The following is a 15,951-nucleotide window of genomic DNA, read 5'->3' on the forward strand; positions in this document are numbered from 1 at the left end:
TGCAGCTCAATAACAAAACAACAAACAACCCAATCCAAAAATGGGCAGAAGACCTAAATAGACATTTCTCCAAAGAAGATATACAGACTGCCAACAAACACATGAAAGGATGCTCAACATCTTTACTCATTAGAGAAATGCAAATCAAAACTACAATGAGATATCATCTCACACCAGTCAGAATGGCCATCATCAAAAAATCTAGAAACAATAAATGCTGGAGAGTGTGTGGAAAAAAGGGAACACTCTTGCACTGCTGGTGGGAATGTGTATTGGTACAGCCGCTATGGAGAACGGTATGGAGGTTCCTTAAAAAACTACAAATAGAACTACCATATGACCCAGCAATCCCACTACTGGGCATATACCCTGAGAAAACCATAATTCAAAAAGAGTCATGTACCAAAATGTTCATAGCAGCCCTATTTACAATAGCCCGGAGATGGAAACAACCTAACTGTCCATCATCGGATGAATGGATAAAGAAGATGTGGCACATATATACAATGGAATATTACTCAGCCATAAAAAGAAATGAAATTGAGCTATTTGTAATGAGGTGGATAGACCTAGAGTCTGTCATACAGAGTGAAGTAAGTCAGAAAGAGAAAGACAAATACTGTATGCTAACACATATATATGGAATTTAAGAAAAAAAATGTCATGAAGAACATAGGGGTAAGACAGGAATAAAGACACAGACCTACTAGAGAATGGACTTGAGGATATGGGGAGGGGGAAGGGTAAGCTGTGACAAAGTGAAAGAGCGGCATGGACATATATACACTACCAAACGTGAGGTAGATAGCTAGTGGGAAGCAGCCGCATAGCACAGGGAGATCAGCTCGGTACTTTGTGACCGCCTGGAGGGGTGGGATAGGGAGGGTGGGAGGGAGATGCAAAAGGGAGGGGATATGGAAACATATGTATATGTATAACTGATTAAATTTGTTATGAAGCAAAAAAAAAAAAACAAACAAAAAAAACAAATTATATCTTCTATTTTAAGTATTCCTTTATTCACATCATATATCTAGTTCATTTAAGCCCCATAAACAGAGATTCATACTTCACTTTAGAACAGAAATGGAATAGCTTAATTACACAGTAATAAATCAGGTTACCTATATCACTTTAATATATAATCTATGTTATATGTGTTTTGCTATTTACATAGAATTAGCTGTATGCCTCAGGCTCGCACTGGGCTTCAAAACTGAGAATAAATTATATGTGCCTGTTTGCATTTGCCAAAAAAAAAAAAAAAAGTCTGTGAGTAATCTAGGTGTTTGGGAAGGTAAACAATGAACTCATTTAGGCCAGAAAATACAATTTAATGCCAAGGCAGTCACTGAGGTACTGTAGGGTAGGGGGAAACAACTGGGGCTATGATCCTTCAAGATGAAAAAAAGAAATCTTTATGGCTTCAAGCCAAACCTTGTTTGGGATGAAAAACTCAGCATCTCTTTCCAGCAACTCCCATCTATTGGATTTCACCGAAAATGTGTGGGAGTGACTTAGAATATATAAGGAATTCTAAGAGCTGAGTACTTTTTTTCCTAGGATTCCTTTTGATTGGAAAAAAATGACTAAATTAAAGGGAATCAGGAGTTACAGAGCCAGAAGAGAGGTCAACAGGCAGCAGCTTGACTTCTACATTTGAAATTAACCCCCTGATTGGAACCAAGATGACGGAGTAGAAGGACGTGCTCTCACTCCCTCTTGTGAGAACACCAGAATCACAACTACCTGCTGGACAATCATCGACAGGAAGACACTGGAACTCACCAAAAAAGATACCCCACAGCCAAAGACAAAAGAGAAGCCACATGAGACAGTAGGAGGGGTGCAATCACAGCAAAATCAAATCCCATAACTGCTGGTTGGGTGACTCACAGACTGGAGAACACTTACACCACAGAAGTCCACCCACTGGAGTGAAGGATCTGAGCCCAACGTCAGGCTTCCCAATCTGGGGGTCTGGCAACGGGAGGAAGAACTCCTAGAGAATCAGACTTTGAAGGCTAGTGGGATTTGATTGCATGACTTCGACAGGAGTGGAGGAAACAGAGACTCCACTCTTGGAGGGCACACACAAGTAGCGTGTGCATCAGGACCCAGGGGAAGGAGCAGTGACCCCAGGGGAGACTGAAGCAGACCTACCTGCTAGTGTTGGAGGGTCTCCTGCAGAGGGAGGGGTGGCTCTGGCTGACCGTGGGGACAAGAACACTGGCAGCAGAAGTCCTGGGAAGTACTCCTTGGCATGAGCCCCCTGAGAGTCTGCCATTAGCCCCACCAAAGAGCCCAGGTAGACTCCAGTGTTGGCTTGCCTCAGGCCAAACAACCAAAAGGGAGGGAACCCAGTGCCATGCATCAGCAGTCAAACAGATTAAAGTTTTACTGAACTCTGCCCACAAGAGCAACACCCAGCTCTACCCACCACCAGTCCCTCCAATCAGGAAACCTGCACAAGCTTCTTAGATAGCCTCATCCAACACAGGGCAGACAGCAGAAGCAAGAAGAACTACAGTCCTGCAGCCTGCGGAACAAAAACCAAATTAACACAAAGATAGACAAGGTAGAAAGGCAGAGGGCTATGTACCAGATGAAGGAACAAGATAAAACACCAGAAAAACAACTAAATGAAGTGGAGATAGGCAACCTTCCAGAAAAAGAATTCAGAATAATGATAGTGAAGATGATCCAGGACCTCGGAAAAAGAATGGAGGCAAAGATCGAGAAGATGCAAGAAATGTTTAACAAAGACCTAGAAGAATTAAAGAACAAACAAACAGAGATGAACAATACAATAATTGAAATGAAAACTACACTAGAAGGAATCAATAGCAGAATAATTGAGGAAGAAGAACAGATAAGTGACCTGGAAAACAGAATGGTGGAATTCACTGCTGCAGAACAGAATAAAGAAAAAAGAATGAAAAGTAATGAAGACAGCCTAAGAGACCTCAGGGACAACATTAAACTCAATGACATTCGCATTATAGGGGTCCCAGAAGGAGAAGAGAGAGAAAAAGGACCTGAGAAAGTATTTGAAGAGATTATAGTCGAAAACTTCCCAAACATGGGAAAGGAAATAGCCACCCAAGTCCAGGAAACGCAGCAAGTCCCATACAGGATAAACCAAAGGAGAAACACGCCGAGACACAGTAATCAAATTGGCAAAAATTAAAGACAAAGAAAAATTATTGAAAGCAGCAAGGGAAAAATGACAAATAACATACAAGGGAACTCCCATAAGGTTAACAGCTGATTTCTCAGCAGAAACTCTGCAAACCAGAAGGGAATGGCATGATATATTTAAAGTGATGAGAGGGAAGAACTTACAACCAAGATTAATCTAACCAACAATGGTCTCATTCAAATTCAACGGAGAAGTCAAAAGCTTTACAGACAAGCAAAAGCTAAGAGAATTCAGCACCAACAAACCAGCTCTACAACAAATGCTAAAGAAACTTCTCTAAGTGGGAAACACAACAGAAGAAAAGGACCTACAAAAACAAACCCAAAACAATTAAGAAAATATAATAGGAACATACATATCGATAATTACCTTAAACGTGAATGGATTAAATGCTCCAACCAAAAGACACAGGCTTGCTGAATGGATACAAAAACAATACCTATATATATGCTGTCTACAAGAGACCCACTTCAGACCTAGGGACACATACAGACTAAAAGTGAGGGGATAGAAAAAGATATTCCATGCAAATGGAAATCAGAAGAAAGCTGGAGTAACAATACTCATATCAGATAAAATAGACTTTAAAATAAAGAATGTTAACAAGAGACAAGGAAGGACACTACATAATGATCAAGGGGTCAATCCAAGAAGAAGATATAACAATTATAAATATATATGCACTCAACATAGGAGCACCCCAATACATAAGGCAACTGCTAACAGCTCTAAAAGAGGAAATCGACAGTAACACAATAATAGTGGGGGACTTTAACACCTCACTTACACCAATGGGCAGATCATCCAAAAGGAAAATAAATAAGGAAACAGAAGCTTTAAATGACACAATAGACCAGATAGATTTAATTGATATATATAGGACATTCCATCCAAAAACAGCAGATTACACTTTCTTCACAAGTGCGAATGGAACATTCTCCAGGATAGATCACATCTTGGGTCACAAATCAAGCCTCAGTAAATTTAAGAAAATTGAAATCATATCAAGCATCTTTTCTGACCACAACACTATGACATTAGAAATGAATTAAAGGGGAAAAAATGTAAAAACACAAACACGTGGAGGCTAAAACTATGTTACTAAATAACCAAGAGATAACTGAAGAAATCAAATAGGAAATAAAAAAAATACCTAGACACAGATCACAATGAAAACACGACAATCCAAAACCTATGGGATGCAGCAAAAGCAGTTCTAAGAGGGAAGTTTATAGCTATACAAGCCTACCTCAAGAAACAAGAAAAATCTCAAATAAATAATCTAACCTTACACCTAAAGGAACTACAGAAAGAAGAACAAACAAAACCCAAAGTTAGCAGAGGAAAGAAATCATAAAGAGAGCAGAAATATATGAAATAGAAACAAAGGAAACAATAGCAAAGATAAATAAAACTAAAAGCTGGTTCTTTGAGAAGATAAACAAAATTGATAAACCATTAGCCAGACTCATCAAGCAAAAGAGGGAGAGGACTCAAATCAATAAAATTAGAAATGAAAAAGGAGAAGTTACAACAGACACCGCAGAAATGCAAAGCATCCTAAAAGTCTACTACAAGCAAGTCTATGCCAATAAAATGGACAACCTGGAAGAAATGGACAAATTCTTAGAAAGGTATAACTTTCTAAGACTGAAGCAGGAAGAAATAGAAAATATGAACAGACCAATCACAAGTAATGAAATTGAAACTGTGATTAAAATTCTTCCAACAAACAAAAGTCCAGGACGAGATGGCTTCACAGGTGAATCCTATCAAACATTTAAAGAAGAGCTAACACCCATCCTTCTCAAACTCTTCCAAAAATTTGCAGAGGAAGAAACACTCCCAAATCCATTCTGTGAGGCCACCATCACTCTGATAGCAAAACCAGACAAAGATACTACAAAAGAAGAAAATTACAGACCAATATCACTGATGAATATAGATGCAAAAATCCTCAACAAAATACTAACAAACGGAATCCAACAACACATTAAAAGGATCATACACCATGATCAAGTGGGATTTATCCCAGGGATGCAAGGATTCTTCAATATACACAAATCAATCAATGTGATACACCATTTTAACAAACTGAAGAATAAAAACCATATGATCATCTCAATAGATGCAGGAAAAGCTTTTGACAAAATTCAACAGCCATTTATGATAAAAAAACTCTCCAGAAAGTGGGCATAGAGGGAACCTACCTCAACATAATAAAGGCCATATATGACAAACCCACAGCAAACATCATTCTCAATGGTGAAAAACTGAAAGCATTTTCTCTAAGGTCAGGAACAAGACCAGGATGTCCACTCTCACGACTATAATTCAACATAGTTTTGGAAGTCCTAGCCGTGGCAATCAAAGAAGAAAAAGAAATGAAAAGAATCCAAATCGGAAAAGAAGAAATAAAACTGTCACTGTTTGCAGATGACATGATACTCTACATAGAGAATCCTAAAGATGCCACCAGAAAACTACTAGAGCTAATCGATGAATTTGGTAAAGTTGCAGGATACAATTTTAATGCACAGAAGTCATTTGCATTCCTATACACTAATGATGAAAAATCTGAAAGAGAAATTAAGGAAACACTCCCATTTACCATTGCAACAAAAAGAATAAAGTACCTAGGAATAAACCTACATAGGGAGACAAAAGATCTGTATGCAGAAAACTATGACACTGATGAAGGAAATTAAAGATGATACAAACAGATGGAGAGATATACCATGTTCTTGGATTGGAAGAATCAACATTGTGAAAATGACTCTACTACCCAAAGCAATCTACAGATTCAATGCAATCCCTGTCAAATTACCAATGGCATTTTTTACAGAACTAGAACAAAAAATCTTTAAATTCGTATGGAGACACAAAGAACCCCGAATAGCCAAAGCAGTCTTGAGAGAAAAAAACGGAGCTGGAGAAATCAGACTCCCTGACTTCAGACTATACTAAAAGCTGCAGTCATCAAGGCAATATGGTACTGGCACAAAAACAGAAGCATAGATCAGTGGAACAAGATAGAAAGCCCAGAGGTAAACCCACGCACCTATGGTCAACTAATCTATGACAAAGGAGGCAAGGATATACAATGGAGAAAAGACAGTCTCTTCAATAAGTGGTGCTGGGAAAACTGGACAGCTACATGGAAAAGAATGAAATTAGATCACTCCCTGACACCATACACAAAAATAAACTCAAAATGGATTAGAGACCTAAATGTAAGACCGGGCACTATAAAACTCTTAGAGGAAAATATAGGAAGAACACTCTTTGACATACATCACAGCAAGATCTTTTTTGATCCACCTTCTAGAGTAATGGAAATAAAAACAAAAATATACAAATGGGACCTAATGAAACTTCAAATCTTTTGCACAGCAAAGGAAACCATAAGCAAGGTGAAAAGACAACCCTCAGAATGGGAGAAAATATTTGCAAATGAATCAACGGACAAAGGATTAATCTCCAAAATATATAAACAGCTCATGCAGCTCGATATTAAAAGAACAAACAACCCAAACCAAAAATGGGCAGAGGACCTAAATAGACATTTCTCCAAAGAAGACATACAGATGGCCAAGAACCACTTGAAAAGCTGCTCAACATCACTAATTATTAGAGAAATGCAAATCAAAACTACAGTGAACTATCATCTCACACCAGTTAAAATGCGCTTCATCAGAAAATCTACAAACAACATATGCTGGAGAGGGTGTGGAGAAAAGGGAACCCTCTTGCACTGTTGGTGGGAATGTAAATTGATACAGACACTATGGGGAACAGTATGGAGGTTCCTTAAAAAACTAAAAATAGAATTACCGTATGATCCAGCAATCCCACTACTGGGCATATACCCAGAGAAAACCACAATTCAAAAAGACACATGCACCCCAATGTTCATTGTAGCACTATTTACAATAGCCAGGTCATGGAAGCAACCTAAATGTCCATCGACAGACGAATGGATAAAGAGGATATAGTATATATATACAATGGAATATTACTCAGCCATAAAAAGGAACGAAGTTGGGTCATTTGTTGAGACGTGGATGGATCTAGAGAGTGTCACACAGAGTGAAGTAAGTCAGAAAGAGAAAAACAAATATCGTATATTAACACACATATGTGGAACCTAGAAAAATGGTACAGATGAACAGGTTTGCAGGGTAAAAATTGACACATGTAGAGAACAAAAGTATGGACACCAAGGGGGGAAAGCCACGGGGGGTGAGGATAATGGTGTGATGAATTGGGCGCTTGGTATTGACATGTATACACTGATGTGTATAAAATTCATGACAAATAAGAACCTGCTGTATAAAAAATAGAAAAAACTTATCAACAAATTTAAAAACTAAGGCTTAAAAAAAAAAAGAAAAACAACTTTACAGCAGTACCTAGATTGGCACTTGTTTAAATCACTGGGTACTACAACCTAGCCAAACTGCCATAGGAAAAGAACCACCACAGAAGCTAATGGAATTAATTTCCCCTTATTACCATTTTTTCTCTATTACTTTTCCAAAACCTTTGAATGAGAAGACAAATAGCTTGTACATAAGGGGAGGTTGCTGCTTTTGAAAAGCTGCTACACTTAAATGTTGTTAAAATGAAATTACTTCCCTTAAAAAATGAAAATAAATAAATAAATAAAATTTTAAAAGGGGAATCACTAGCCTTCCTAGAGCCTGCGAGCCCTTCTGTTTTAACTCCAGGATCTCCCCTGCAAGGCTGTATTTGGTGTGTTCTCCAGGCTCTTGCTCTGAGCACCACTCACTTATATTTGCTGATACATTGCATTTTCATTTTCCTTTTGCCTGCTCATCTGGGTAATCCTTTTGGATGTCAGTCTGCTCCTGCATGTAGGTCAATACACCAAAGTGTGATACCTGTGTGATCCTAATATTCATGACAGCCACGCACGTGTCCTGTTTGCTCAAATCTCATATCTTGATGGCATTTTCCGTGTCCTTACTATCAGAAATTCAAATCAAAACCACAGTGAGATATCATCTCTCACCTGTTAGAATGGCTATTATCAAAAAGAAAAGAGGGGCCTCCCTGGTGGCGCAGTGGTTGAGAGTCCGCCTGCCGATGCAGGGGATATGGGTTCGTGCCCCGGTCCGGGAGGATCCCATATGCCGCAGAGCGGCTGGGCCCATGAGCCATGGCTGCTGAGCCTGCGCATCCGGAGCCTGTGCTCCGCAACGGGAGAGGCCACAACAGTGAGAGGCCCGCATACCACAAAAATAAAAATAAAAAATAAAAAAGAGATGAGTTGTCAAGGATGTGGAGAAAAAGAAACCCTTGTGCACTGTTCGTGAGACTGTAAATTGGTACAGCCATTATGGAAAACAGTATGAGTTTCTCAAAAAATTAAAAATAAAACTACCATTTGATTCAGCAATCCTGCTTCTGGGTATATATATATATCCGAAGGAAATGAAATCACTGTCTTGAAGAGGTATCTGCACCCCCTCCCCAGGTTCATTGCAGCATTTTTCACAATAGCCAAGATATGAAAACAACCCAAGTGTCCACTGAAAGATGAATGGATAAAGAAGATGTGATATATGATATTCATCCAAAAAAAGAAGGAATCCTGCCATTTGCAACAACATGGATGGAGTGCTAAGTGAAATAAGTCAGAGAAAGACAAATACTGCATGATCTCACTTATATGTGGACTCTAAAAAAGCTGAACTCATAGAAACAGAGGGTAGATTGGTAGTTGCCAGGGCCTGGGGGTTGGGGGAAATAGGGAAGTGTTGGTCAAAGGGTTCAAAAGTCCAGTTATAAGATGAATGGGTTCAGGGAAGGAACCTAATTTAAAGCATGGTAACTAGAGTTAACAACACTGTTTTGTGTACTTGAAAGTTGCTAAGAGAATAGATCTTAAATGTTCTCAACATACACATACATACAAAGGTAATTATGTCAGGTCCTGGATGTATTAACTAACCTTATTGTGGTAATCATTCCACAATATATACATGTATCAAAGCATCATGTTGTATACCTGAAACTTATACAATGTTATATGTCAAATCTCAATAAAGCAGGAATAAAACCTTATATTCCCTGTATTGACTATGTAATCCATTTTTACAGAAGAACCATTCGTAATCTACAGCAACTAGTAGTTTTCAAAACCCACTTCGGAGAATATGTTATGTGGTACAGTGTATGAGAAATTCTGATCCTCTTTTTCTACACAGCATTCTTCCTGTTTTTCAGTAAGAAACAGAGGGTGTAGATTAGATAAGACAAATGTCTGTCTGTTTAGTCCACATATCACAAATAACTGGTATGCCTGACATTAATATAAATTAATTACTTGCATTTTCAGTGATTATTTTGGGTCAATAAAGCTAGGTAAGATTCAGATGATAAATTTTCAAATGGTTGTTCTCGACCATGAGCAGTAACCTTCATTCAGGATTTGACAGTGTTAAATACATACATAAACAATGATTTGATGGCTTTAGAGAATGGATTTTCTATTATCTTCATAATCATGAGCATGAACTTAAAACTTGGTCTGTAGCCATCCTGAATGACACGAAAGTAGTGAGAAGGTCAAGATTATGGCAAAGAGTACTGTAGTAAGAACCGAAATGAGCCCATCGTCCTATTATGCTTATCTAAGTTAGCTGATATTTGGAGGGTATCATACAAAAATATTTCAAGTAATAATAGTGAAATAATAGCTAACTCTGGAACATTTTTATACCACTGCACTTTGCTAAGTACTTTATTGGCCTCATCTCACTTGATCTTCACAATAACTTCATTACTTAGAGACATATTGTCTCCATTTTATGTACAAGGAAACTGAAATTTAGAAAGGTTAAGTGTCTATCTCAGAGTTTCATAGCCAATAATTCATGAAGTACTAAACCCAGAGCCTATATTACAAATATGACATATTGTAAGGTGGTATATGCATGCATAACCTCCTTCCAGGGCAAATCCCCAAGGATTAAAAGGGGGTCAAGGTAGGAGGAGTTCTTCCAATTTATTTTTTTTCTTTTGTTAAATGTGTGCAAGATTGCCACAAATCTCTCTCCATGCAGTGGGTTAGGAGAGGATAAAAATATTTATTTATAACCCTTGGACACGTTGCTGGAGTTTCTCCCAATAATGTTAAACAAATCTCTATCTTCACAGTTTGCATTTTTGTCAGATAGACTAGGGTTCCTGCAAATTAGATGAGATAAAAAGTTGATTTCAAAACTTTCAGTACTGTAAATATGCCTTGTACTCTCTCAGCTTACAGCTTTGACAAATGCTGCTCCTTTGGCTGAGAATGCCCTGTCATCTTTTTTTGTCCCTTTATTCATACTCAATCCTCAAATCCCATCCCAGATGTCACTGTCTCCAAGGATCCTTACTTGAATCATCCTCTATCCCACGCTAGTTTAGATGCACTAACATCACTACCATGGGCATCCTTAACCTGATACATTTTGCTCTATTACAAAGCTTATCATACTTTTCTGAAATGTAATAGTAAGAAGGTCTAGTAGTGGTCATTTGTCACCTGCATCTAAGCTCTCTTTCAATGTTTAGGAAATGCTTCATCTTACAAGACTTGGTGGAATAAGAGCTCATTTCTCTGTCATGCAGTAGACCAGCTGTGCCTGCGGTGTCTTTGGAAGATTTGGATATGCCTGGATCAATTCTCCCTCAAAAGAGAATCTCAGGCAAGTTCTGCGGGTTTGGGGAATGAAGCCACACATATTTGGGAAAGTGGTTAGACTCTTGTATAGTCAGCTTTTATTTTTGTAACTAAAAACCTGACCATGGCTTAATTGGTGACCATATGATCTGAGCAATTCATTGTAAACTGGGTTTTATCTAATACACTAGCCCATAAAATTAGGCAGACCCTTAATCACTCTATCATCAGGTGGAAGTGTACGTAAAAGTTCTAGCTTTAAGCAAGTCCTGAAAGCACAACTATTTTACATGAACATGAAACTTTCACTCCAGTGCAGCTAATCCTACAACATAGCCAAACTTCCTTCAACCCGTACCTATGAGTCAGTTCCTAGACTAGTTGATTGAGGAGGAAAACACTTGAGCTTCATTTACAGATGGTCTCACAGCTTAGGTTCTCCAGAAATAACTAGATGGAGTTTGTAATGCAGACCATTTATTAAGAATCAACACCTAAGAAAGGGAGGAAAAGCAGGATTGAGCAGAGGAAGAAGTCAGATGGTGATGGAGGAATAACAAAACTTGGTCAGCCCCATGGGGAACTCTACAGCATATTGAACAGCATTAAACTGCATTAGGCTAATGGCCAGGACTCTATACTTCCATCTCAATCAATCACTGGGTATGTGCTGCCCTGGGAAAGTTATGCCCTCAGGGAGGGTGGTTTTTACAACTGAGGCGAACCCTCAAGGAGCCAACATCTGGAGCCTATCTGCTGATGGATGAGGCAACTAGTCTTTCCTTAAGGGATTAAAATAATCCTCCTTGTAAGGCTGAACTTTAAGTGGTATATCTGATTGTTCACTTGTAAATATGAAATATGACCTTGTAAAGACTCTTCATACTGGGATAATGGAATTGGAAGATTGTTGTCAAGGAGCTTTGATGAAGCATGGATGGACATTTTGGGATTGGCTCAAAATGGGAGAACTTTGGTTCCAATGCAAATGTTAATAAAAAGGCTTCCTTGATGGGGAAGGCTTTTAATAATCGGGCGGACAAAATGACTCTCTTTGTGAATGTTGGTCAGCCTCTTTCCACAGTCACTCCTGCCTCTGCTCAATAGGCTGAAAAACAAAGTTTCCTTGGTGTCAAGAATAAAGTCATTCAGGAGCTCAACATTATGGACCACACCTCCCCAAGGCTGTCCTATTTACTTCCAATGAGGACTGAGCAATATTAGCAGCAGGAACCAATGTTGGGTGACCAACTCTTCCCCATCCCAATATGGGATAATATCTCAGGGGAGCCAGCCAACCAGTTGAAGTCCAATTATGCTGGATCCTTACCATCATGGAAGGGATGTCAGTTGGATATTGGTGATAGGTTTGCTTTCCCTGCTTACCACGCTCATATCAGAATCATGATCTGAGGAATCAAAGAACACTTTATTAAACATTACAGTGCTCCTAACTAATGAATAGTCACTTTATAGAAAAGAGGCAAAGGCAATGGACTTAGGACTGCATTCACTAAAAGCAGTTGGACATGTAAAATTATGGTATGGCCTATTAAAGACTCAGGCACTGCAGCGGAAGCAAATTCTCTGAATTATAACTCAATATATAATGCTATTTCTTCCATCACCAGAATATATGGGTCTTGGAAACAAAGGTTAAAAAGTGGGAGAGTCTTCTGTTAGTGTTAGACCTAGTCATCTAATGATCCACTTGAAAATGTTTGCTTTCCTTGCCCTGAAGCTTTGGTTTAGAGTTCTCAATCCCTAATGAAGGAATGTTTCCGTCAGCACATGGAGCGCTTATCTTGGCTTTCAGTAGGTTTGCTGCTGCAAAATGGGAAAGGGGGGGAGAATGGACAGGAACTGTAGAATTCCACATAATTCTTTTTCCAGTGGCAACATTTAATGCAGATCTATACAAGAGTACCACAAAGCACTCAGATCCTTCAGTGATAACAGCTTAGTCAGAGAACCCCACCCAAGAGAGGTGGTGGCTGATAGCAAATGCCACACCGAAATATTAATAAAGAGGGAAACCACACAAATTATTGCCTCCAAACCAACTTCAGAGATGACAACTATGGTTCTTACCCATATTTCTTTATTTGTTCTGTGTTGTATGTAATTATAAATTTGAACTTATTTTCTTCTTTCCTTTTCCTCTCCCCACTATCTTGTATAGATGTGCTAGTCAGCGGTGAACCTTCCAGTCTAGTCCATACATTATAGATAGACTCGTGACAGAACTAAGGGAGAATGGGACATCACACAGAGATCTTGACTTGTTGCTGGCACCAAAAATTGTGAATTTTACTCCTCTTGGGAAGAGAGTAAGAGTGTGTATGGCTGTATGAGATTTTTGCATCATGTTAATGAAAGCACTTTTTAAAGTTTGTGTTTCTACTATAGCATATCTACATGTTCCTAGAAACCTCATGTCCTGAAAAATCTCTTACAAATAGTTACAGGGCTTATCAGAAAAAAATAGATTGGAGCAAACATGTAAAATCTGTGCAATTTTGTAACCAGAGCAATAACAAGTACAACAGCTATTCTAGCCCAGTTTTTTTTAAGATGTTGTAATTCCTAGTAAATACCACAGAATATCTTGGACTTTATTTTTTTTTTAATGGATTGTATGTAAGAAGAGGGTTGAGGCTGCTGATCTCTGGAGACAAGGGCAAATGTGCAAAGATTGGGCAGAAATCACACAATGAGCACTTGTTGAACAGAGTGCATGCCCAGAATAAACAGGAGGGAGCATGTGAATGGGCACCACGTACAGTTTGGTGCTCCTCCACAGCTTACTGTGTTCAGCTGTGTAAACAGTCGCTAGTTATCAGCTGATGACACAAAACATTTGTACTCTGAGAAAAATCATAAGCAACTTCTGTGTTATGTTGACATCATTCTCATCAATAAATCCTGTAAGCTCATTTCTTTATAAACATTCCAGAGAAGGCTGTGTAAATAAGGAAAGAAAAGCACAAATTGATTTTGGGTAACCAAAATCGGGGACTGTAATGGACATCACTGTGGTTGTCCTGTGTGCCAGTATCATTCTTAAATTTGGAAGATTCCACTACAGAAGCTGAACATGTCAGATACTCACTTTGCTGACTTCTCTTTTTCATAGGCCCAGGCACACAACCTACGCTCACCAGTTAACAGACCCACAGGACCTTTTAAACCAAGACTAATAATGCAAAGAAAGAAGCAGAGACTGGGAGGAACTCTTTCAGGTGATTATGACAGCAGTTGAAGCAGTGTCAGGTCACCTAGGGCAGGCAGCAGGAGTAGAGGTGAAAGTGACAGCCTCTAGTGCCTGGTACCAGATGTGTTTCCAGGGCAAGCTGCAGGGTCTAGTGTTTGTGCCTGCAGCACAGATGCCCTTGCTGCTTCTATAGTGGTGTCATTTTGGACATTGTTTCTGGCATCTATTGACTTGAATCAGATTCTCTTTCTTTCTGGCTGATTCTTTGAACTACTTCGTGTCCTTTAATGAAATTATTTCCCTGCTTAACTCAGAGAGCAAAGCTTTTGTAGCTTGCAACTGAGAGGAGCCCTGACTGTCACAGCCGACTAGACTGTGAACAACTTGAGAGGAAGGACTGTGCCTCTTACCACTGAATCCAGAGTGTGTAACTTTGGGCCTGGAAGGCAGGAAGTGCTCAATAAATACGTGTTGTATGAATAAATGAAAAGATGATGTGAGTGTGAGAAATAGATTTGCCCTAAAAGCAATGAGATCCAAGTAATTAAAATAACTAATATATTAAAACTGGAATAGCATTAAGATACTAATATGATCTTAATTATAAGTAAAACAATAAACACTTTTTCTAATATTTCTACATAATAGTAATCCCTTGCACAAATGACAGGGATTACTGCCATTTTATCTTAGATAACATTTCATATTAGCTCTGTGGTAAGAAAAGAAAACTTGGTATCTTTTGTTTTTCCTGCCTGATGCTAAGATGTTTATCATAGTTACCTTCACTATGCTCTCAGCTTCCCAGCATTCCCTTGGGAATTTTTCTAACTATTCAGACTATAAACCCCATCAACTAAAGAACAGTGATTCACTCTGAATTGTACAGTGTTCTGTGCAAACTAAAATCTAAATATCCTTAATACTTCAACCTTACATCTGATATTTTCAGAAAGGTAAAACTACTTTAAAAAGTAAGGGAATTCATAAAATTACAGAAGAAGAAGTAAAGAAATTATAGGTTATTGAGAGTTGATATTTAGATGCAAGATTTCCTTGTCTTTTAAGTTTAATGACTGATTAAGCAAATTTAATCCAAGATATCTAATGGCTCCAGCAGCCCTTCCTCAGTATTCCAACCAGAAGAGTTTGGACAAGCTTTAAAAAGCCAGCCTTTCAGATCTCTAGACCAGCAAAGGTCAAGGTAAGAAGACAGAGTTAGAAAGAACTATGAATGGAGTCTGGCTATAAGGATATATGCTGACCTGCTCTTTTGCACTAGCCAACAGAAGATGCCCAGATGTCCCTTGATTAGCTCTTTGTTTCACAAAAAGGAAGTTGTTGTTACTGTTTTAATCTTGACAGCAGACAAAAGGGGAGATCATATATATTAGCAACATACTTTTCTCCAAGATTTCTTCTTTTCCCTCAGAAATGGTACAGTGATATAAAGGAGGAGATACATGTATAAATACAATGCATTCATTTTGAATTTGGATTCAAAAAAATCAACGGACATCACTTTGTTCCTACCAGCCTAGGCTGAAAGGTGCTTTAGTTAAGCAATTTCCCAGAGCTCCTTCTACATGTAAATGTCTTAGATTGCTATCCATTTATGAAAAAATAGAAAAATGAAAGAAGTAAAAGGAGTCTCCTCACATGGCCAACAGTCAATTTTCTACTACACTTTTCATTTAAAAATGGTTTTATTGAGCCAGTTTCTAGTGCGTTAACTTGGGAGACCTATTACATTTGAACAGATTCCATGCTGGCAAACTGCATTTTGGAGTCACCAAGGATCCCTTGATGCTTTACCACTGGCTGACTAAATTAGTCTCC

This window comes from Mesoplodon mirus (genome assembly GCF_964341445.2).
Source record: "Mesoplodon mirus genome assembly, chromosome: 4".
Taxonomy (NCBI): Eukaryota; Metazoa; Chordata; class Mammalia; order Artiodactyla; family Ziphiidae; genus Mesoplodon; species Mesoplodon mirus.